Below are 24,648 nucleotides of genomic sequence, written 5' to 3'. Positions count from 1 at the left end.
GAGGGAGGGAGAGAGGGAGGGAGAGAGGGAGAGGGAGAGAGAGAGAGAGAGAGAGAGAGAAGTGAGGCAAGGGGGAGGGAGAGAGATAGATCAGAGAGTTGAACCAAAGTTTCTCCATTTTGTCTAGGTCCATGATCACTAAATATGATGTATAATAGGTAATAAAATAAGCTGTAGAAATTGGCAGCACCAAACCAATCCCTACATTAATGCTTAATAGGACTACAACTCAGAGAAAACTAATTAATATTATGGGCTTCCCATCTATACAATGGAGTCCTGTAATCGTCCTTGCTCATCCCAGTTATTTGCAGTGTGACATGAAACATTGGAAGCACTCTGTAGAGAGGCAAGTCTGATCCAGGGTTTCTGAGAATAGAATGAATAGTACTTTCAATGTCAGGAATCACACACTTGAAAGAATGTTGTAGATAGGACCAATCCATCATCACATCCATAACGAGAGAGACAGCTCTGTAATTCTTTCTAGGGTCAGATTCTTAAAATTCTTTTCAAAATACTACTTAAAAAACAATTGCATTTGTATTACTGGTGAATTGATTATGAACATTATCTGGGCTTGGCTATGATCAAGATCCTAAAACAATCTCAACCTCTCAGCTCCTTCTTTTAAAACCATAGTCATGCCTCCCACACATCTCTAGAGAAAAACAGACTCTTTTCTTTCCTTTTCTTTTCTTTTTTGGTATAGAATAGAGTTTATTCAGAGCATGGGGAGGGGAATTAAGAGGGTAATAGAGGCAGAGAAAAGCAGAGAGAGTGAGAGAGTAGAGAAGTAGGGGCCAGCCATGACCACATAGAGAGATGGGGGGAGGGATTGAGGAGAGTGGGAACACAGGGGCAAGAGGCAAGGGAGAGAAGCAGGAGTAAGAGCCAGACTATTTTCATTTGCTTAGAAAAATCTTTCCCAAGTCCAGGATTCTTAGTAATAAACAGAATTCTTAGCTTTTAATAAAATTCAATAATATTAGTAACAATAGTTTATTGCTACAGTATTAACAGCTTCAAGTATAGTGGGTGGGTGAAGAAATGTATTCATACTTTTAGAAGTTAGTTGATGGTTGCTAGGTTTTCATAAGTGCATCACTGAAAACTTTCAATGTATTATGTATTTGGTGACACAGATATAATAGAACCTTTAGTGGGTTGATCATAGTAGGAAATTATAAAGTCATTAGGACATGTATTTTAATGGCTAGTGAGTTCCTGTCTCTTCCCTCATTTTCATTTCATTCTGGCTATAAAGTAGCAAAGTTTCTCCATTCTATATACTCTGATGTTTGTGTGCTTCCTCACCACAGGCTTAAGCCAACTAGTTAATCTACTGTGAACAGCACTTTCAAAACCATGAATAAGTCTTCACTGTTTTCCTCTTAATAATTTGATTATCTTGGGTAATATGCTATAGTGATAGAAAGCTAACACAATCTTCATTGCTTGTAATGTGATCTGTACAATTTACCTGTCTCTCCCTCCACCTTTTATTATTTGTTTCTGCCTCCTGCATTGTGTATATATTGTGTATGGAATGTCCAGGGTTTTTTTTATTTTGTTTTTGAGACAGAGTTTCTCTGTGTAGCCCTGGCTGTCTTGCAACTCACTCTATAGACCAAGCTGTCTTTGAACCCAGAAATCTGTCTGCCTCTGCCTCCCAAGTGCTAAGGTGTGTGCCACCACTGCCCGGCTGGTATGTCCAGGTATTGATATCCAGTGTATTCCTCAATGGACCACAGTACAGGAATTTTAATTCAGTAACATGGCTGCTCTGATTATATTCAAAGACCTTCTAGGTCTGTGTGATCTGACTAGAATGCAGACAATACGTACCATACACTTTTGATCCCAAACAATAAAGGTAAAGTTAGTTTATCAAAGAAAGCAGTTATGCCTGAAAATTATGTCTAACTGAGAGTCGGAGAAAGATTTGACTGAATAGGATATGTCCAACTCTGCTGAGAACTGAGAGGAAAGAGAGATAAGGGAGCATCATGGAGGGAGAGAAGAGAGAGGGCAGTTTTGCTGGGACAGTTGTATAGACACAGTTTGCAAGCTAGACACAGGTGAAGACAGAAAGAAGAAAAGAATGAGAAGGAGCCAGAAGACTGGAACATAATGCCAAAGTAGTATGAGGCCAAGCAGAACAATTCAGTCAGAAGCTGAGAGAAGCCAGTTTGAATCAGTTAGTGTGAAGAGGAGTTTTGAGCCAGAACAGCTAAGTTGAACCAGCCAGCCAGAGTTCAGTAAGAGCTAGAAAGGGTGAGCTTATCCAGCAGTAAGTTTCAGAGGCTGAAAACATTCTAGGCCTAAGTCAGTTTGAACAGAAGCTAGAAGCTTCCATAACTAGGCATAGGTTGATAGATAGAGGCAGCAAGCCTCCAGACAACAATTACATCAGGCAAATAAAAGATACTTTTACAGCCTCCCTCATTTTGGAAGACAAGGTTTATTCACTGAACCTACATCTCACATTCCAGCAATGCTGACAGGCTAAAAGCTCTAGTGATCCTTTGGTTTGCATCTCCCCAGCATGGAGATTACAATGTGAACTGCCAAATTAGAGTTCTTATGAACTTGCTGGAGATCTCCAGCCAGCCCCTATTCTTTTGTAGTAAGCACTCTACTGACTGATCTGTCTTCCAAGCACCTAGAATTCCATATTTTAAGTGAATTGTTTATCTCTTTCCTTGGTGTTTTCATTAACATTGGGCAAATAAGATATAAAAATATCTTTCTATTTTATAAACATGTACATATACATATACATATACATATACATATACATATACATATATATACATATACATATACATACTCTTTCCAGCAATATCTAGGTAGCTGTCATTGCTTTTATGGTCTGTACTATACAGCTGTAAATGGCAATCCATTATACCTACAGGAGAAAGAAACTTTTCTACGTGCACTATGTATTGTTCAGTTATAATTTCCAGCCCATGAACAATTCTGCTGCCACTTAAAGGCAGTAGTTTCTGGTAGCCATCAGCATGAATTCCCTTCCTTTACTATCATGTACTAAGCACTAGCATGGTGCTTCCGAATCAATTTAAAAACCATTGAAAATATAGCGACTTTTAAGCCTATTATGATTTAGCTCATTCCTGCAGAATTTGTGTTAGATGAAAGCAGCTGTGAATTTGCACATCTGGAAATCACTTTTAATTGTGCTTCTCTCAAGGGATGAAGAAGCTGTGCTAGTAGTGATGGTCAAATTTCTAGGCAAGCGAACGCTTTTTCTCTATGCCTCATTTTTTCTAGGGCCACATTAGCATTTCTACTTTTATATTTTAGTTGTTCAAATTGGATTTTAAGTAGGTTTTAAAGTTAAGTTATAAGAAATTGTACCATTTTACTTACTGATATCTAAGAAAAAAGTTTTATTACTAAATAGTCGATACTAAAAACCATTGCACTCATATTGAAAGATCTGCATGTAGAAAATTAAAATCAATTTCAGGTTTGAAGTGATCAGAGGGCTTACAGTATATTGTAGAACTTTTATTCACTTACTCTAGTCCTGAGTTTGAATCAGTCATATTAAACTATGATTACTAAAATTGATTACTGCCTTCTAGTAACAAATACAATTTCCAAATTAAACATGTTGACACAAAACTATGTCAATAGAAAAATGTTATCATTCTACAAATATTATGAACTGATTATAACTCGTTCATCTTTCAAAATTACCAATCATTCTTTGTTTCTAAATCATCAATGATTCACTTCCTGACATGTGAAGGTGTTCTAGAAATACCCAAATCACACATCAGTAAGGATTTTCTATGAATCAACCTCTCTGAATGTCAAATTTCCTGAATATATCAGAAAAAATAAAAAAAAATCAGTAAAATTGTGTATTGATTAAAAAGAACTCTCTGAAGTGAATATTTATGAATGAACCTCAGGAATAAAAAAAAGCATAGTTAAGTTAAAATTCCATAGAGTATGCCAAGAAATATGCACATGATGTTCAAAGTCGCTACATGAGCAGAAAACTCACACTTCCCTGAGATAACTCTACTCCATGAGGAATGTAACTAAAATATATAATTAATGTATTTTTAGCATTGGTGATGCCTTGAATTCATGAAGCCCTAGGCTGAATACCTAATACTGCAAAACAAAACAAACAAACACAAATGTTTTCAAATAGCAATTTCCCCATATGTCAAGTAGAAGCAGAACAAAGTCAATATTAATGTTAAATTTGACATTGTATATATTGACACACACTATTTTGAACAAAATACAGGATACTAATTCATAAGAAAACAAGCATGTTCTTATTTTTAACAATGTGATCTTTTGTGCACAGCTGTCCATTCTTCAGGAAGATGCTCCGGTGAAGGCAAAATGAAAAGGTAATTACGGGCAGTAGTGGCTCACGCCTTTAATCCCAGCACTTGGGAGGCAGAGGCAGGCATATCTCTGAGTTCAAGGCCAGCCTGGACTACAGAATGAGTTCCAGGACAGCCAGGGCTACACAGAGAAACCCTGTCTTGAAAATAACCGAAAAAAAAAAAGTAATTATAAATGCTAAGGCTGAGTCTGCTTTATTATTCAGTGGACTGAGCCAACCTACCTGTGATTCTGAAAACCATTATACACAAAGAACAGTACTTTTGCCACTGAAACCCCAAGCACAGAGGCTGGGTACCAGAATGAGTGTGTTCTACTGTGACGCAGCTTTCTCTATAGAAATCTTTGTGATTTATCATTGTAGGTGAACTGAAGCAAGACTAGGATTTAAACAGGGAGATAAGTGTAGGGGCCCAGAGCTAGAGCAGCATGGCTCTCATGGCCTGGACCAGCATTTCCATGCTGCCAGTATACCTTTCCCAGAGCCTCCTGTATCTTGCTCCATTGTGTTGTTTACTAAGGAAGAGCATGTTGAAAATAGCTGCTATTAAAATATATTCTGCCATAAATTTCACTTATATCTTCTATAAACCAAAGTTTATACTAAAGTTTATGTAGGTATTTGGATAAAACTAACACTCCTATCAAAATCTCTTCAAGAGTGAAATTGGGAGTAAAGCTTAAGAAAAATCTGAAAATATTTCAGCTATCCTTTTTGTCTCTTAGAGATACCGACTTCTTGTCATCAAGAGAAAAGGGACTTGGGGCAACTGGTTGGCATCAAGATATTTTGAAGGTTTTGTGTAATAGTTGAGTAGCTTTAGCCATGCTTCCGCTTGAAAGAAATGACTGAACCTCAGAGTCTCCATAACTTAATGTCTCTTCAGAAATGAATAATCACCACCTGTGAAACCTCACTCCACACAGAGGACACTGACCATGACACATGCAAAACAACCCAGTGAATTAGACTGACCAAAGTGTCAGACTCGATGGACTCTTTCATGCTAATTCCCAATAAAAAAGCCAATTAAAAAAAAAGAAGTGTAGACTAGTATAGAACAGAAGCAAACTCAGTGCAAGGCAAAATGTCTCAGAACACAGTTCACAGGACAGATGTGTCAGGGCATAGGGAGCAGTGCAGTCTGACACGCCTGAGCATGCAGACAAGGATAACTTTGAAAAGTTGTTTTGTTTTGTTTTGTTTCATTTTTAAAAAATGTTGAGCCTAAAAATAAATAAATAATAAATAAATAAAACAACTTTGGCTTACCTGTTAATCTTGATTTTTGAAACAAGATTCTAACGCTGCACATAATTCATTCTAACTATTTATCAGTTTGCTCGTAAAAATTAATCAAACACCATGCTTTCAAAAGATATTAAATAGCAATATTTACTTAATAATAATGCAAGAAATAAACCCATAAGGGAAAAATCAACAACTGGAAGTTAACCTTTCTTTCACTTGAAAAAAAAAAAGAGAGACTCAAAATTCTGTTTTCTTAATATTAGGTTTCAAAGAAAAAGTTTAAAAATTATTTCAATATCCAATTTATAATTATATTGTGGCTACTTGAAAATACAGTAGATATTCATATACTGAAGGAAGAAAATATTACAGATACATATCTGGAGAAGTCTGAAAAATCTAGCACAGGGCACAACCAGCTTATTGATGTCTTAAAATTTATTGTATGAATAACTGACAAAATAGTGCCGTAATTTTTTTCGTAAAATGAATGTGCTTTTATTCCAGCACATACTTTCTCCAGGGCAAGGAAGGCTGATGTCTTGACATGCATTTCTTATCTACTCTCCCTCTTTCAGTCCCAAATCCTCTTGCCTGTAACTAATCTTTTATGACTGAGGTCACTGAGGTGGTGCCAAAACTCAATAATGCCATTCAATCTACTGTAGCAATGCGCTTATCTCATTACTGGAACGTAGACCATTTAGACCAACGTACCCTGTGGTAATGATGAAATGTTCACCTAAAACGCCCTATTGTTAATGTGTCTCACCCACTAAAAAACTGTAGATTAAAAAGTCCATATGTCCATTCCAATAAAGAATAAAAGTTGCTGATTAATTATTTGATGCCTATTCTAATTGGGGAAAATATTTTTGTGCCTCTTGTATGCTTTAAACAAACAAATATTATTTCTTCTAAGATGGGTAAAGACCAGTCCTTTAAATGAACAGTTATGAGTGTATCTTATTTCTCTGAAGTTTCAAGATCGTGAAAATGGAATTGGACTCAGAGTACAGAAAAAAAGAAAAAAAGAAAAAAAGAAAGAACAAGTAATGAAACATTTACAACCTATTAGTCCCAAATAACATAATAAATGCAAAAGTATACAAAAATACTTTCCTTTTCCTTTTCAAAGAGATTGTAACTCTAAAAACGATTTTTAAAATGTTAATAATGATAGTTGATGACTGTATCTGAGAGCCTACACGATGGATGCACTCAACTAACAGCTCAGTTGCACAGCAAACAAAAGTAAATGTTTAACTACTGCAGTGAGGTGTATAATTCAAGTTCTATCGAAACTCAAAGGTATTTGCGAAGAGTCAAGTATGTGATTATCCAATTCTGAACTTAAAACACTAGTGTATTTATCTCTATGTCCCAAAAGTTCTATCTCTGAATGTATTAATGTTGCCATGGTATCTTTTTAACAGGAACAACAAATTTTTTTTTCAACTATCAGTCAAAATATTTCTTAGCAAATTTTAGAGAAATCGTCTACCAATTTCCAATACTTAGTAAAATTATGGCAATAAAAATAGAATGAGAGTTAAAATTAGGAAAACAAAAAAATAAAAGGGTTAGAGCCAACCAAGTAGCACAATACTACTTTTTCTGCATTTGGTAGCAAATTTAATGATGCGTTTTAGCAACTTGCTATATCTAACTACATTAAATTTTTTTACTGTTAAAGAAGAGTGGTACACCAAATAATATCTCAGCCAGAAACTCATGGATGAAGAGATCTTATGCAGATAAATTTCTTGAAACTTCTAATTTCCATGAATTTTAGTGTTGACTGATATGATTTGTAAATACACTTCAGTCCTTTATTCAGCCAGCAGCAATGTGTAAACAATGCCATCAATCAATATGTAAGATTACAAAGAAAACTGACTCTGTATATGCACACACATATAAATTAACCCAAAGGTAATCATAACATATTAAAAAAAAATAATTTGAGTTTGTTCTATACCCAAGTGAACAATGTGCTATATTGTATCAAGAGGAAACTGGCAGAGTTATAAGTATGTGATAAGCATGTCAATAAAGATAGCTCTAATTCTTGTTTCTACTAGCTGGTAATTCATTTGATTCTCATTGACAGGGCAAACGGAAAATACAAATGTAACTAAGAGCAAACTTGTGCATTAGGTAGATTACTATATCACAGGGGGCAAAAGTCATGTGTGATGGAGATGATACAAGGATTGCTTTAAAACAGCAGGGACACTGGCATTCCACTGCCTTAACTTTCAGCCTGCTTTGCAGACTAAGTGCTTTTAATGTCTTAAGTTATTGGTTAAAATCACTCATAAAATCTTTGTTACCATCTAATAACTAGACTACATCAATGCAGCTTGCAAATGTAACTCTAAAAACCTTATCACATACAATTATATGATGGCTCCCATGACAGAATTCAAGTGTGCAAGCATCGGACTTAAAATCTGCTCCAAAAAGTGAGTCCTTGGGCTTCTCACTTCTTTCATGAAAACTCAGCCTTAATCTTACAAGAAAGCAGTTAAATACAATTATGTCATCGTTCAGACATGTTTACGAACCAAAGATTTCTATGAAAAGATTTATTAAATGCATCAATGTATCACATAAATTTTTAAAATTATGTAACAAATATTAACAATAACAACAAAACAAACAAAAAACCCCATACACCAAGGCATTTTAACATACACAAAGACTCCACTTAAGTCAATATTAAACTTAATTCTATATATAAAACTTCTAGAAAACTATTATGTATTGTTAACAGGATGTTACTTACAGCGATGAACAGTTTTATGAATTCATCTGTTACTCGTCCTGACGGGTTTTGAAGAATCTCTCCATAGTGTATACTGCTCATTACGACAGGAACACCCCTATTCTGGTGTGCTGAAGGGAAAATAAATGTCCTTAAATCTTCTTATTTCAGATTATTCTTATTCTATCATGATTTAGGCGGCAACAGGCAAAGACTCCACAATGTCAATATGAGAAAAAAAGGAAAAAAGCCTGAAGGCTTACTTCATATTTACTGTATAAAGTCATTTTTTACATGCCTATACAACTGATTGTGGCAGCTTTCAAACATGGTTTCTAATATAAAAAAAAAAAAAAATCGCTCCAGGTTCTTTGAGAGAAAGCTCGCCGCTGGGAAGTTGATTTTGGCACTTGGCCAAAATCATGTGCAAAGGGGCCTCATTAGGGATTCATGGCAGCCTTCAGCACTCTCAAAAAATGTGACCCAACAGGCTAAATGAGCCACTAAAATTAAAAAGTAAGAGACAAAGACAACTTACTTAATATTCCTTCCAAAGCAACATTAAACTTTTTCTGTTCTTTTTTAGTACTCAGACCCACGTTAGCCGAACACACTGTCTCCTGCCCTCTAAGGTTCAAATAATTTCTCTTTGAAACTAGTCTTTTTTCTCCGCCCAGAATGTTTTCTTTCTGTGTCACTTTGCAAAGATTTCTCTGTGATCAAACAATATCTATTATGACCAGTTCAATAACAGAAATCGAAAACGTGGAAAAACCGACTACAGACTCCTGAGTTAAGTTTTAAATAAACGAACAAAAATAAGTAAGCAATCTTTAGTACAGTTCAACTTCCACCAAAAGAAGCACACACACCCTATAAACTCGCATCTCTTGTATGGGCCAATTTCACTGCCAAACTTGGACCACCACCCCCCCACCCATCCCCAAAGTAGATCTGATCCCGGAGCCTTACCTAGGTGTCTTCTGGCTTTTCTGTAGATCAAAGTTTCCTGTCTAGGCACAGAGATATTCTTTCACACACCATAAAGGCCCTTTTATGAACCCCACACTGTAACAGGCTGCTTTCCACACCAGTTGAGAGCCCAGTGCGTCAGCTCTTGAGATAAAATTCATGGCTCAGACACAATTAGTGGGAGAGGTTTTCTCCGGGAGAATTTATCTTAGAGCGAAAGAAGCAGAAACACAGCTATTTTTTTCTTCCCGTTTTTTTCCTTTTTCTTTCTTTCTTTCTTTCTTTCTTTCTTTCTTTCTTTCTTTCTTTCTTTCTTTCTTTCTTTCTTTCTTTCTTTCTTTCTTTTTCTCTTTCTTTTTCTTCTTTTTTTAAATAGCAAAGAGAAGAGGGTGCGGTCAGATGTTAGGATTTTGCCTGAGAAAAGGGCCCTACACAGCACTAGGACCCACTAAATGCTAGCAGAGCAGCCCTGGAAGGGAGCCAACCGAAGGACTTTGTTTGACCCAGCTGCCAATCTCCCCCGAAGCCGTGCGCCAGACTAAACACTCACACTATTTTAACTCAAATCAGGCTACAGCAGCTGTTTGCTTTCCGGCTCTGAGCTCGGCACCCACATGGCCCGTGTGGTTCACCCGCGAGCTTTGCGAGCTGCCTTGCTGAAATCTGTTCCGGGGTGGGATTTATCAGTGGAAAGAAAAATTTAACCCTACACCTCATGGTTAACGGAGATTGTTTGCTTCTCAGCTTTTGATCCGGTCACCAGAAAGTGATTTTTATAATCTTTGAAAATAAGAGTGTTAATTTTACACCCAGGGAGAGAGTTGGGATTTGAAAGTAATGATTCTGAGTTTGCTTTTAAAGTTTTCTAATGTGTTGAAATTAACAGTGAAGCATAGCAATAACAGTGCGCTTTACTTTAACTTGAAAAGCAAAACTGGTGTCTGCCTGTTCTTATTCAACACTTTCCGCCATTCAAGTTGGAGAAATGGGTTATACCAAGACTTAATAATAGCTCCTTAGTGGTCTCCTCCACTTCTAGAAAGTTCCTTCAAAAGCAACCATGAAGTGAAGTACACAAGGTTGCCTCTTTACAAGTGTAACCCGAAGCACAAAGCAACCCAATTCACTTTCCCTAAATTTCTAATTACTTACTACTCAAAGGCTTGAAATCTCATCAATGATCGTCAAAGACTAAAATCTTTGACTGGGATGAGCACCCATGAAATAGTCCTGAAACACACTACCAGTGTGCTTGATATTGCTTTTCCGTGAGTTGTGTCATCTTTGTAGTTCTGAGTACTTTTTCTATTATAGAATCTAGCCAGATAATTGCTTTATTTGTTACAATGCATGCTGTGCGCACACATGTTCATGTTCATTTGTATGTGCACTTGTTTGTATATGTATTTGGCGAATAGTAGTAGACACTGAGTGTTTCCTAAGTCATGCTCCCCACCTTACTTTTAAAGATAAGGTCTCAGTGATTTATGAAGGTCACAGGTTCTGGTCCACCTCTGGGATTAGCTCGTCTTTGCCTCCTCAGAACTAGGATTAAACCTTGCCTAGCTCTACTTGTGGGTGCTGGCATATGAACTTATGTCTTTATGATTACATGTGGTAAACACTCTATTGACTGAGTGATCTCAGCACAAAATTATGTAAATTTTACCTCATAAACAATGTTACCTCTTCATATAAGATGTGGAAAAGATCCTGATAGTCAATGAACCACCAGATCTTTTGAGTACACGCACACTGAAAGAACCAGTTACTAAGACTGTATGCCATGATGAGTCTGCAAACCAAATGAGTTTCTAATGTCCAAATCCATCACTGTTTATGAGAAACTATGATTGTTATCTTCCTCAGTATTTGTTTGTTGATATGTTCCTTATTATTTCCAAAAGTTCTTTGAGTTGTATAATCTTTGCAAATGGTTAATCTTGTTTGATGGATTTGAATTTACAATGGTTATTGTAATAAAGTTTAAAATACATTTGCTAATTTTCAAGAAGCTATTACATGAAATTTATTAATTATTGTCCAGAAAATTATGTACTGACTAGAGAATAATATATAGTTCTCAAAGCAGAGCTTTCTTCTTTTTGCCTAAGGTGGTAGATGGAAATATCTACAGACACAGATTGACCAGGAAATATTTATGATTACTAATCTGACTAACTTTTGTAAAAGCTACACACTCTCAGCATGGCCATTCCATTTTCTAGATCTAAAAATTTACTTTTAGAATATTCTTGAAAGAAATATACCCTGTCATATATTTTATACTTTCAAAAGGACTTTAAACTTTCTAATAGTGCAAAGGAATGACAAATAATGCTTATGAGCAAATATGCAGAATTAAGTTTATTCATTTATACTCTTCAAATAAAATCATTAGCCCTAATTAAAGGTTTCACAGGCAGAAAAAATATTATAAACTTTTTACATAAGAAAAATAAAAGCAGAATGTATTTGATAACTCACTGGATGCAGCAAGAAGTACCTTAATGAAAAAACTAAGAAAACAACTAGGAGGAAACAAAATGATAGACCTCAATAAACCTTTGTAAGTTAAACTCACCAACTGATAACCTAAGTATGCAGAATAACAAGTACTGATTTCAGTGTTTAAAAGGCTATTCGCCCTCTGAATATCACCTGTTGTAAACCACCACGTCAACACACTAAAGAAGAAAAATCATATAGAATATGTATAGATCCCACAGACAAAGCAATTGGCAAACTTGGTTCTCAGTCATGATTAAAATTGAAGAAACAAGGAATACAAGAAACTTCTGTCTAGCTAATAGGAAATATCTGTAAAAATCTATAGCTAAGATCTCATCGAGACTGAAACATAGATGCTATCCCATGTAAATATAGCTAGTGCAATAAGACAAGAAAAGCAGCTAAAACATAAATATTTCAAAGGTATATCAAATCATATTTATTTATAGATTGATTGTCTTTATGTAAAATACCAAAAAGAAAGTAGACTTTACAAACACACGATTATTACACAAAAGTCTTTCAGTCTATCAGTCATGAACTTTGGAAATTTCAAATTCCCCAAAAAATATTTTCTATGTTAAAAATGAAATATTTGAAGTTAAAAGGAATATAGAGATCTGTGAAACATTGATATGCATTTTAAGAACCAAGTAAATACATGCTTTTGTTCTTTTGCTTAGCAGGTCTTGAAACAAACATATCCTGGTAATAATGAGCATCTCTGGATCCAGATCTTTGTTTCTAACAAATCTCTCCAATGGAAGGATTCTTAGGGAAAGGGCCATTAGTTGAAGGACTTAACACGAATCTAAAGAATGGGGCTGAAACCTCTTATTGCAACAAAAAATATATAAGGAACTAGAAATAAAACAGAACTATGTATTGACAGTCAATTTCAAAGGATATAGAAGACACTTAAGGTAGTCCAGATGTGCAAACTGGAAGAAGTTGAACACAGGTAATATATATATATATATATATATATATATATATATATGTATATATATATGTATATGTATATGTATATATATACATATACATATATATATTTCAGTATTATTTTATGTCAGGAAATGGTTATACAAATACTTAGAGAGTAAGTAAATGTCTTACACAAAGAATTAAACATTCCTTATATATACCTTTCATTCTGGAGAAGAGAGCAAAGCTTCCCACTCTTTGACAGCTGGTTTCTTTCCAAAGACTAAATAATGAAAGTAGAAGAAAGAACCAAGCACTTTTATGAAGGTGTTCTTTGCCCAAGTGCAAAACTCTAGTCTAGACACACAAAAACTTCTAACCAAAGGATATTTTACCAAGCAAGTTATCAGTAAACCTCTAACAGATCCAGGGTATGTGACATAACCAAATCTGAGAAACTATTAGAACCAGGTCTAGTTTAGAGACACAGCTACTAACTGAAAGATGACATTTTAACTGAGATCTCAGAAGAAGAGCATCAATAAAAAGCTGTTGAGGCATCTTCAAGTGTGCATAAGAACTCCTTCTTGAAATCATAACCAATGAAAATATAAGAGGTAGAGCTCTGTCCTAGTAAACACAACTACAAAACATACCCTCACCTCAGGCTCATGGAACACATGGACGGATGGACAGAAACACTGAAAAGGCCAGAAGGAGATCAGCAAGTTCTGTGAAATTGTGTTCCCCAGTAATAACAGGAACTATCCCTGTAAAGTCTCTACCCAGACATGAGTTAAACAATGAAGATACCACCGAATATGGCAAACTGGATGGGGAAAAGCCCATGAGACCTCAACCCTACACAGAGAACTAGCAATAACTAAGGAAAAGTGGGAGCAGGAGAGGTGGTCCTCCCCAGGGAAGGGAACAGCAATTAGTTGTCCAGTGTCAAGTGGTCAGCCCTGAAAATATGTGTACAAGTAACACTATACAAGCTCCATTTTAGACAAATACTGAAATTATTCTAATAGTACTAAAATTGAAAGCTTATTACATTATCTACTGTACAACCATTCACACAAATAGTGATAACCTCTGTGATTCCTGTGTATTTACATAATGTTTTCTTACATATGAGGTAAGAGCTAGAAAGTAATTTCTGAGAAAGGTGAACAGAATAGTTCAACTGTTTCCTCGGCTTCCATGCCACCTGTTAGTTTTTCATCTTAAATATGTTAGCTTTTAAACTGTTTTAAATATACATGTTGTTTCGGATTTGTGTTGGTGTCATTTTTTGACAGTATGCCTTTAGCACTAATGTATAAATTAGTCTTTAATGGTCTAATTAGTCTTTAGTCTAATGCTTCGACTGATAGCCTCTCCATTCTCAATGCAGGCCACTACTGTACAACACTCCAGACCCCTTCTCTAAAGGTCCATAGGCTTATCTTTATTAAGGAAAACAAAACCTTATCTTCCCCCAAATCATCCTGTTGTGAGCCAGCCATTCCTCCTACCAACCGAAATCATGAGAGACCTCAAGATACCGCAGTACTTTCCAAGGAAAATCCTGGGACAAGCAAGCAAACATGGAATACAAATATATACTGGAAAAGAAAAGTTCTCCACTAAAAATAAGCAAACAAAGACTAGTAGTCTCTGGGAAAGGATGTACTGATGGAAACACTTAGCCATTTTCATCTGGTCAGACCTCTCTCCGCAGCATTTTTCATCTTCCAAAACAATCCTATTAGATTTTTACGTTTACAACCAGTGGAACAAAAGGGCCACTCCGTTTCTGATGGGTCTACTCTCTAATTTGCAATCCCTGTGCTAAGTACAATGCTTGACATGCTGACAGGACTTTAACCTTAATAATCTTAAATTTGCTTAAAATGTTGATTCCATTAGACTTTGGGGCAATTGTCTAAAATCACTCTGAAATGTCACTTACAAGGTAAACGAGAATGAGGCAAAGCTGAACACGGTGAGAGAGATGTAGTCTTCCATCGTCTCACTGGAGAATGTGTGGCATCTCCTGACTCACAAACATCTCTGTGAATCAACAGTAGAACTATGCTCTTTTATCTGGAGCCCTAGAGAAGGTTCGAAGTATTTGTGTCTTGCAAAATAATCTCCCAGAGGCATTCTCCTGATCTGCCCCAGGAACTCCTGTACCCTCCTGGTCTGCCCATTGACGTCTAACTCATCAAATGTCAATTCTTCCAGGACTCCAGAAAGATCCCTAAGTTTTTATATCGGACTTCCAGGGGGTTGGGAGTTTCAGTTAAATTCATACTATTTTTAGGGTAGCTGATTTTGGCAAGTACTAAGCAGAGTTTGGTCTGAAAATCTGATTACATTAATTCAAAGTAAATTGTAAAAGGTCCATGACCTAAATTTTCAAGAGTGCTTGAGCATGTGATAATCTAATTTCTAGAGGATATAGAAGACATGTCCTAAAATGAAAACCGAGATGTCCTTTATTTATTTCTCCCTCACTCCCTCCCCCTCTTTTTTAATCTCCATCTCTCTTCTTTTTCTCTTCCTCTCTTCCAACATAGATTCATTATTACTTAGTAAGTAATGTTCCTATACTCCATATTTCATGGGCACAGGCATTTCATCTTTAAATTAGTTGCCAGTCAGGAATTCATATAAAGTAATAATTTCTCAAAACAAATACAATGCCTACACTCAGTAATGCTCAAAGTATTAGTAGTGAATATTCTCCTTTTTGATGATTTTAAAAACTCTATAATAAGAAACAGGGGTCCACGAGGAATTCAGTATCATATTTTGGGGTGTTTGCTTTTGCCTGATAAATTTAAACTTCATAATAAAATATTTGAATTAAATTTGTATGTTATTATTTGTAAAACAGAAAAATAACAAGGTCCTGTTTTTAATTCTGTTTATAATCTGTCGTGATTTAAAATGTGAACAATATATTTGAATTTATCAAAATTTCCAGCTGCTCTATTTAAACACTTAACTCACCAAAAACAGTGAATATTGAATAAAATATCTTCGCAGACACAGTAATTTTCCATAACTATCTGCTGATGTTGTGCTTTGGTATTCAATGCAATAAATCAATCGATATCAAATTTTATGACAAATTATGTATTTTTAGATTTCATTAATAATTAAGAGTGAAATAACTCAGGTTTTATATAAAATCAAGATAGTTTATATTTATTTTATGTTTCTCTATATCAAGTTTTGTTCAAATTATGTTATAATTATTCATTTCATCTTCAAAAGAAAATTTTGAATTGAGTATCTGCATCAACTTGATTTGATAAAGTTGGCTCTCCTTATCCATGAGTTTCACAATCACCGATCCAAACAATTATGGACTGAAAGCTTGATGCTCAGTGGAAGGCATGAAAGATGATCATTTGTGGGAGATATTCTGAGGGGACTTAGATTAAGATAGAAGGCCACTGATGAATGGGCTAATATAAATCACCGGAAGGAGCCACAAACATAGGGCTGCTTCCAAATTATACCCTCTTCATGTAGTCTGGGCCAAGCTCTGCCAAGCTTGAGGACAGAGTCCCCAGTGGCACAAATGTGAATCACACACACTAAGACAGATGTGGAGTCCTAACTAGCCAAGTAAGGAAAAGAGAATGGCAGGCACTCTATACTCTGCAAAACAAGAAGATAAAAATGCAGCATGGATTCTTATCTGGATAAAGATTTATGCATTTTAAGAATGGAGTCCAAAACTAATAGAGTTCCCTATGTTGTTATTGGATAGATTTTTTTTATGACTTTCCAATAAATATTGCTAAACAGGGCTGCAACTAATAACATACATTGTAAGAAAACATTTGAATATTAGTTCAATGGCTATAAAAACAGGCAATTTAGGAAAGCAAGAAAACAAATACACTGAAATTGTATTCATAAGATTTAATTTGACATAGTGTTTCATATAAGAAAAAGGTTATCAAAGTCTACTGTAATTAGTTTATTTTTTCCCAAATATATACTATGAGGAATGTTCTAGTCAGCTCATACAGGCCTTACACAAATTCTTGGAATAATTACGCACTAGTCTACATTATTATGTCCCTTGAGTCATTTAACTGTTCATTAATGCCTTACCTTCTTCCCTAGTTCAGTTTCTACACATTTGTATCTGTTATCATATATAATTGTTATAATAGAGTATAAAAGGCCAAAACCTCAACAGGGCTATGTTCTTATTTCTTAGTATTACTTTTTAATTATCTTATAAATTCAATCTAAGTCTAGCATGGTTCATCATATGGATACTGTGGATTCATTCTCTATTATCCAGCAAAGATGTGATATTCAGGATTTCAAAAAGGTAATTATTTCTCATCTAATTCATAATCTTTACTTTAGGGTATAAGAAAGTAGGGCCAAGGCCCAAACAGTTGAATTTAAAGTACCCTGTGGCCATAGTTAAGTATGTAAAAGTTTAATAAACTTAAGTTTCCAGCTACTTCAGCCAAACGTTTATGTTTGAGAAATATTAGCTGACTGTCTTATAAGTGAATTGTCGGCATTGGGTGGGTGATTAAGCAAAGCATAACTTTGAGGATTCTAAGGGAAAATAAAACTTGCTGTGAGATGGATTTGGGTCTTCTACATAGGGCAGCTCTATGTCCATCCTCCTTGCTTTCCCTCTAGCCAAATGCAAAGCTCCTGCATCCAGTGAACTAGTACCATTCAGGAAGACATGGTGAGCATTTGACTAAGAAATGATGCCACAGCTCAGGTCACTGTGTAGCATTATGCACTGATTGTATTTGATTTCGACTGTTGATTCTGGAAAAGTGATTCACTGGAGAAAAACTCATCACTAAAATATCTCAAAATGCCCAGTAAAGCTAACTGGCTCACTTGCCTCTTATGTAGCGTACACTTTCAGTATTATTATGGGTCGTGTTCACAGGTCACTATAACGATTCGTTATGTCTATCAGACTAGTGTCATATCTTCCACAAAGGAGAGCAACAAAATGCCTGAACTATTTATTTAAGACTGACATACTGAATTCAGTGAAAAAGACAAATCAGGCATTAGTTTCTGTAGACACCACCAGACAGAACCAGACCAAGCAATGGTTTCTGAAATTTGACCAGTAGATGAAAACTGAACTTTGTCCCAGCATGACACTGTGACAAAAACATTTTCTTGGGCACTTGATAAGGTGGGATAGTAGCAGGAATGGTCTAAGTAAAGTACAAAGAAGACTCCTCAGCTCTCTTCCTTTATTTTTCTTTTATTATCCCTGTCCACTACAGTCTTGGCAGGTCCTGCAGAGAAACTTCTGAGTAAGATTGGAGAGTCAAAGGCAGAGATTCTAAATATACAACCACAAAAATGACAATAATTGTTGTAAATACATCAGCAAACAGAGGAACACCCACACCACTCACCACTAGATACACATGAATTCCATAAACTTGATTTTGCAAATCATTTAAAAGCCTTTTTTTAGCATGAAGATCCTTTAATCAATTGCTTCACATACATGCTGAAGAATTCAATAACTTAAACTAATAACCACATTTCAGGAGATTAGGAATGATTGCTTACTCTGAAGTCTGGAGATGGATGGGTAGTGAAAAGAACATTTGTTGCTCTTTCTAGAGAGGATTCACTTGCCAGCAGCCACATAGTAGCTAACCACCCTGTGCAGCTAACTCTACTCCCAGGCGATCTTCTGGTCTGTATGTGCACTGCACACATACGATGCACAGGGAAACTGCAGGCAGAGTATCCTTACATATAAAAATAATTCTTAGAAGGAGCTGAGGGGGTTTGCAGCCCCATGGAGGGAGCAACAATGTCTACTGGCTAGAACCCCTGGAGCTCCTGGGGACTGGACCACCAACCAAAGAATACTCATGGAGAGATGCATGGTACTGGCCACATATGTGGCAGAAGGTGGCCTTGTTGGACATCAGTGGGAGGAGCGCCAATTGGGCCTGAGAGGGTTCGATGCCTTAGTGTAGGGGAATGTCAGGGCAAGGAGGCAGGAATGAATGAGTGGGTGGGGGAGCACCCTCATAGAGGCAGGGGAGGGCAGATGAAATAGGGGGTTTCCAGAGGGGAGACCTGGAAAGGGGATAACATTTGAAATGTAAATAAAGAAAATATCCACTAAAAGAAAAAAAAGAAATTTAAATAAAAAAATTAAAAAGAAACAAAACTCTTACTCTAACAGTAGTATAGGAATAATTTCATCATAAGAAACCTCATGCTTACATGAGCACAAACACCTTTGTTCTAATCGTACAATTTAAGACTATGCCCATCTAAAACTCAGAATAAAAATCCAGCTGCCATGCTTGATAGCCTAGTGTCATGGCAAGCTGGTGGGAGTAGAAAGACCTACTCCATGATGTTCATAACTGTGTATAGCAGTGATTATTCTCAATGACTACTGTCAGTGCGCAGCATTGACATCAATCTATTTTACAAAATATTCCTACTTAGTGGGACACTTGAGATGTGTTTACACTTTGCTATCCACTTTTCTTTCTTTTTTTTTTTTTGTTAGAAACTTTAAACTGGGAATCTAGTTCATCTCCTGGAAATGGACCTTAGATTAGGAAGGACTCCACTTACACCTTTACATGTGAATATTTGTCTCAAATGCAAATCAATGTTTTAAGCCAAACCCAAACTTTATTGAAGTATTCATGCAGAGAACCTTCAAAAAACTGTAGATTAGTTTTAGTACACTTAATAATTGTTGAATGCTGTCAAAGGATTAAAAATGTACATGTTCTCCTTGGAAAGCTGTTGAATTTGCATTTTATTCCTTTGTCCCTTGGCTAATATCTGGATACTGTTATTTCTATAGATGAGGATGATTTGTAAGCATGTGCTTGAGGTGCTAAGAGGCCCTAATTGGATAAATGAAAAGCACAGCATTCAGTTTCAGAACTCAAGTATCTGAACAAGTTCCTGTTTTATTTACTGATCACTAATGAGAGAAACAGACAATTAAAAAACATACAGGATTTTATTGGCATACTTGGTGTAATAAAATAATTTTACTTAATTAACTACTGAATATATTGTTTCCAGGATTTAACAGGACATGTATGGTATTATACAGGGTTTCATAATAAGAATTTATAACTGAATAGATTGATAGACAGATACAAAGAACACCAGTGATCTATCCATTCTAGGCTTACATAATCTCTACAAGAGCATGGTGCTTGAAGGATGATTAAGCAATGCAAAACATCCAAAATGCAGGGGATTTGTTCTTGCTTAATTCACAAATCAGTTTAGAAATAAGGCACTGAACTAGTTTAGGAGACCCACAAAGATCACATGAGGGATTTGCAATCCCCAAGGAAAGCAATACATGTATGTTCACAATGAATGATAGCACACTTCAGAGTGACATCATTGAAAATGATCACATCTTTCTTTGGAAGATCAGTGGCACATCCCATGGTAGAATTATGCCATTCTTAAATGAAAACTAGACATGTTCAAACATGGAGCAAGATAGGGAGAGCAGTCTAATTTAAAAAACTAATATTACTGCTGCTGCTGTTACTACTACTACTACTACAACTAATACCACCACCACCACCACTACTGCCACCACTTCAGGGTAGCTTCAAAAAGACAGAATAAAGAGAGATATAATCAGTGAATTTAGTCTGAGGCCAAGCAAGTGAGTGGAACAACAGTAATATCAAGTACATGATTAAAAGACAGTTAATTATTTGGGTTTGGTGATTAATTGAGTTGTATTATTCATTGGGAATTTTACACTAAATTTCATGTGAATTGTCTAAATTAGGGGTAATTGTACCTGAATAAAACCAATGAGTTTATCTTTGGAGCTTTACAGAGGTCCAAAGCATACATAGAAAGCGATAGAGCTACTGAGGATAAAAGACACATTCAGGAAAGAAATGACAGAACTAAGACTGTTTCCCAAATTTTGAGATTGTGAGCTCTGCATAGAGAGTGATTGACATTAGTAAATGGTGTGCATACTAAAGACATTTGGCTAGTAGCAGGTCACAGGTACTCTGAGGGAGAAATCTCAATGACATGATAAATAAACCAGACTACAGATTGTCTAGGGTATATGAATATATGGATTTTTCTGAAATACTTCAAATGATTGGAAAAATAATTCTACAAACAAATTTGGAGAAGAGTGACTGTGGAAGGGGTGGACACTTGCCACACATGTGGGTGGCCATGGGTTAGATCCCAGCAGTATACAAGGACCAGAAATAAAAAGGAACAAGACAAAATTAAAAAGCCATGCTAGAATGTAAGGGTAACAAGGTCAAGTACATCAAATGGTACCTGATATCAATTTAAATAAAACATTTAAATGTGGTACCTATAATATCCATTGAAGAGGCCATCCAAGCAAACCAGGGATTGGCCAGCCAGAATGAGAGATACCTTCAATCAACTAAATGTCACTATCTCAAATTTCTCATAGTACTAAGAGAAGGTCTAAGAGTTAATAAGGAAGAACATATTTAATGTTTATGAACCATAACCCTATTCTTAATAAAATAAATATTTATATATCAAGAGTGGGTTAAAAATCTCTAAAATGGACTTACATAAATCTCTCAAAAGGACATTTCAAGTCAAAACACTGGCTTTTTAAAGAAATTAAAAACCACACATTTTTACCAGATGTAAAGCTGATCCAACTAAGCATTATAACAATAAATACATTTTCCTTAGCCTTCACATAAATTCTTTAGACTGTGGATATATGTATTAGTGGCATAATGACTACTCGCATATGAGACAATCTGAAATTAATATTCTGAAAAGCATTATCCAGTATGATTTATAAATGGAGGACACAAATACTGAACTGGCCATTTTCTGTAACCAGGGACAGCCTCAAATGGAGGGATTGGTACAACAACTCAGCCACAAAATTTTTAATCTACTGTGTGTCCAGCCTGCAGTATGTTGCAGCCAGTGCCTGGCAGAATCATTATCAAAGAGGAGGCCACAGAGATCCAGCAATGGGAGCAGATGCAGAACACCACATCCAAACTTTAGGGGGATCTCCTGGAGTCCTACAGAGGAAGGGGAGAAAGGACTGGAAGAACCACAGGAGTCATGGACACCAGAGAACATAACTCATATAACCAACTGACTAATACTCACAGAGATGAAGGAGCTTGTAGGTGTCTGATGTAGGTCCCCTGCATCATGTTATGTTATGGTTGTGTAGCTTGGTGTTCTGGGAATCCTAACAGTGGGAGTGGATGATGTTCTGCACTCTTTTGCCTACTTGCAGGAACCTTCTCCTCCTACTGGGTTGCCTTGTCCAGGCTTGAGGCGATGTTATGTGTCTGTTCTTATTGTTGCTTCTTAGGCTGATGTTCCTGGGATGCCTACTCTTTCTGAAGTGGGGAGGGAGAGTGGATAGTGGGAGACTGAAAGTAGCGGGGAGGATAGAAGGAGAGTAATACATTAGAGAAGAATATTTTAAAAATCTCAAAATCAAATGGAGAATGTAAGACTGAAGCAATGACAGACTGAATTAGAGACAACTGTATTGTTAGATTCTGGACTGAATTCTAAGCAGAATGAGGGAAGTCTTATTGAATCAATGAATAAAACGTGAGTAGCTTATAGGTTCATTAATAAAATGTTCAATTAATCTGCTGGTTTCTATAAGTTTACATTGACCATGTGAGAAGTTAGGGATGCAGTGGCTAATTCTCTGTACATAGTGAGGAGATAGTCCTATGATAAATCAAACAACAAAGGTTGCTCCTCCTGTGTTACAATGAAGTGAGAAGATTATATATTGAAGCATATATATTCGCATACATTTGTATATTTCATAGTGTATTTGTGTGTAACAATAGTCAAAGTTATAGCGGTCATGAATTTGAGAGTAAGCAAGGAGTACATGGGAAGGGTTTGAGGGAAGAAAGGGAAAGGGAAAATGGTATAATTATATTTTAATAAAAAATTTAAAACAATATTAAGGCTTAGCAAAGTTTTGTAAGTATAAAAGGAAAGTTAGAGAAATGAAAAATATGAGAAAAAATAGAGAAATGAAATTATAGGGACCATTTTAATTTTAAAAAAACATATGTTTAAAAAGGTGTTTATTTGGCTAAAAGAACAGCCAGAACCAAGCAACAATAAGAAAACACACCAATTATGTTTGAGTTTTAAATTCCAGAATTTTCTCATTTTCTTATAAAGTATCCTGGTGTAAATTAGTTGAAAGCCAAGTATGTGCTTTGCCATCTGAATTTTAATGTTATTTCCTATTATAGAAGGGTAATCAGGAACAGTTTTTAAGTTGCTGTGCCATTAGCAACACAATTGGCCTCTGAACAGCAAACAGGAGAATATGATATTCTAGCAATCATATTTCACTGAATGTATAGTGCCAAGGAAGAAAATAAATGAAGCCCAAAAAAGAAAAAGATTAAAGCATTGAGACTACTTTGTAGAAATATGGATAACAGCTCTAAGGAGAGTGCATGGAATCAGAGGCTGAAGGTCTAAATGATGGTAAATGTGTTCTTATTATCCAACTCAAGAGCCCCAAATGTTGAACCTCACTAAATGAGGAAGTAAAGATGTGGCAAGTTAGTCCCGATGATCTCAGTTACTTATGTTCTGGGTAAATACCAAGTACTCAATGATGGTCAGCTCTAATGGTGATAATGAACGGCTGTCATCAAATTGGTGAATTTCCATAGTATTCATATCATGGTGCACACTTTAGTACAGAATGGCACTGGCAAATTCTTGAAAAATTGTACTTTTCAAGAGTAGAACTCTGAGTATATTGCTGTGGAGGGTGTTAATTGCCATTGGCCTGCCCATTGCTTAGCAGTTGAAAACCCAGGAAGCTAAAACAGTAGCAAGCTATCCATTGAGGTTGCACAAAGCTGAGATAATTTTTGCTAGTAAAATATGAATTTAATTCCATCAGCAGTTGCTAAGGTGAATGACCAGTAACTGAGCATGAAATGCTAGCTCCATAATATGATCTTGTAAAGAAAGGATTGTTCCAATAAATGTGTTTGGTAAACAAGGTGGCAAGAGGATGAATCGGATTCCTTGTTGTCAGAGACAAAATAACTTTAAGAGTACTTACAAAAAATATGATAGTTGATGTAAGAAGGGAATGAGATGAGTTGTCACACCAACTAGACATGGTGACAATAATGTTCTAGATGACACACCGTGGAAGGAAGTGCATTTGTGCTTGGCTTCGTTTTAAATGCATGAAACAGTCAATGGAGTCACTAAGCCAAGTGTCCTCCCACAAAGAGAAAATTCCTCTAACACAATTACATTTCTGCATATTTCTTATTGTCATTTTCCCTACTTCATGAAAAATCCATTATTTTAGGTTGGGAACTCTGAGGGGACAATGTTTGAATATATAAATCCTTTAATCTATTGTTGGGGGGAGGGGGCTCTTCCCAACTAGAGATCTGATTAGTACTGATCTAATAACAAGAGGAAATAATTTGAAATGATACTGAGACTAAAATAAAAAAAAAACATGATCACATAAACAATAAGGCAAGCAAAAAAGAGAGATCTAAAAGAAAATAGAGCTTAAGGAATTGAGAAGCAGAGTGAGAATGTTTATACCCTTTACAAGTCTCTAGGTTCTACAACAAGGCACACATAATGTGTTCTTTTATAAAATATCACTGTATGTCATATGAACAAGTTGGATTTGGTTCACAATTTCAGTTATTAGTACCTAAAACTAATATGAAATCCTACGCTAGATATATACAATTCTATAGCAAGAGAAGAAAAA

The 24,648-nt window shown here is 35.8% G+C and overlaps 1 long non-coding RNA gene across 6 annotated transcripts in view; it reads right to left on the bottom strand.

Moving 5' to 3' along the window:
• Positions 1-24,648, bottom strand: part of LOC116086070 — a 503,346-nt gene that overhangs the window by 232,036 nt on the left and 246,662 nt on the right. For all 6 annotated transcript variants that reach the window (XR_004116812.1, XR_004116813.1, XR_004116811.1 and 3 more), the window contains one exon: positions 8,442-8,551. This is a non-coding gene — a long non-coding RNA (uncharacterized LOC116086070). The remainder of the gene's footprint in view (positions 1-8,441; positions 8,552-24,648) is intronic.

This window comes from Mastomys coucha, unplaced genomic scaffold (assembly GCF_008632895.1).
Source record: "Mastomys coucha isolate ucsf_1 unplaced genomic scaffold, UCSF_Mcou_1 pScaffold12, whole genome shotgun sequence".
NCBI lineage: Eukaryota > Metazoa > Chordata > Mammalia > Rodentia > Muridae > Mastomys > Mastomys coucha.
Note: the sequence above shows the minus strand (reverse complement) of the source record. Positions and strands in the feature narration are given on the sequence as shown.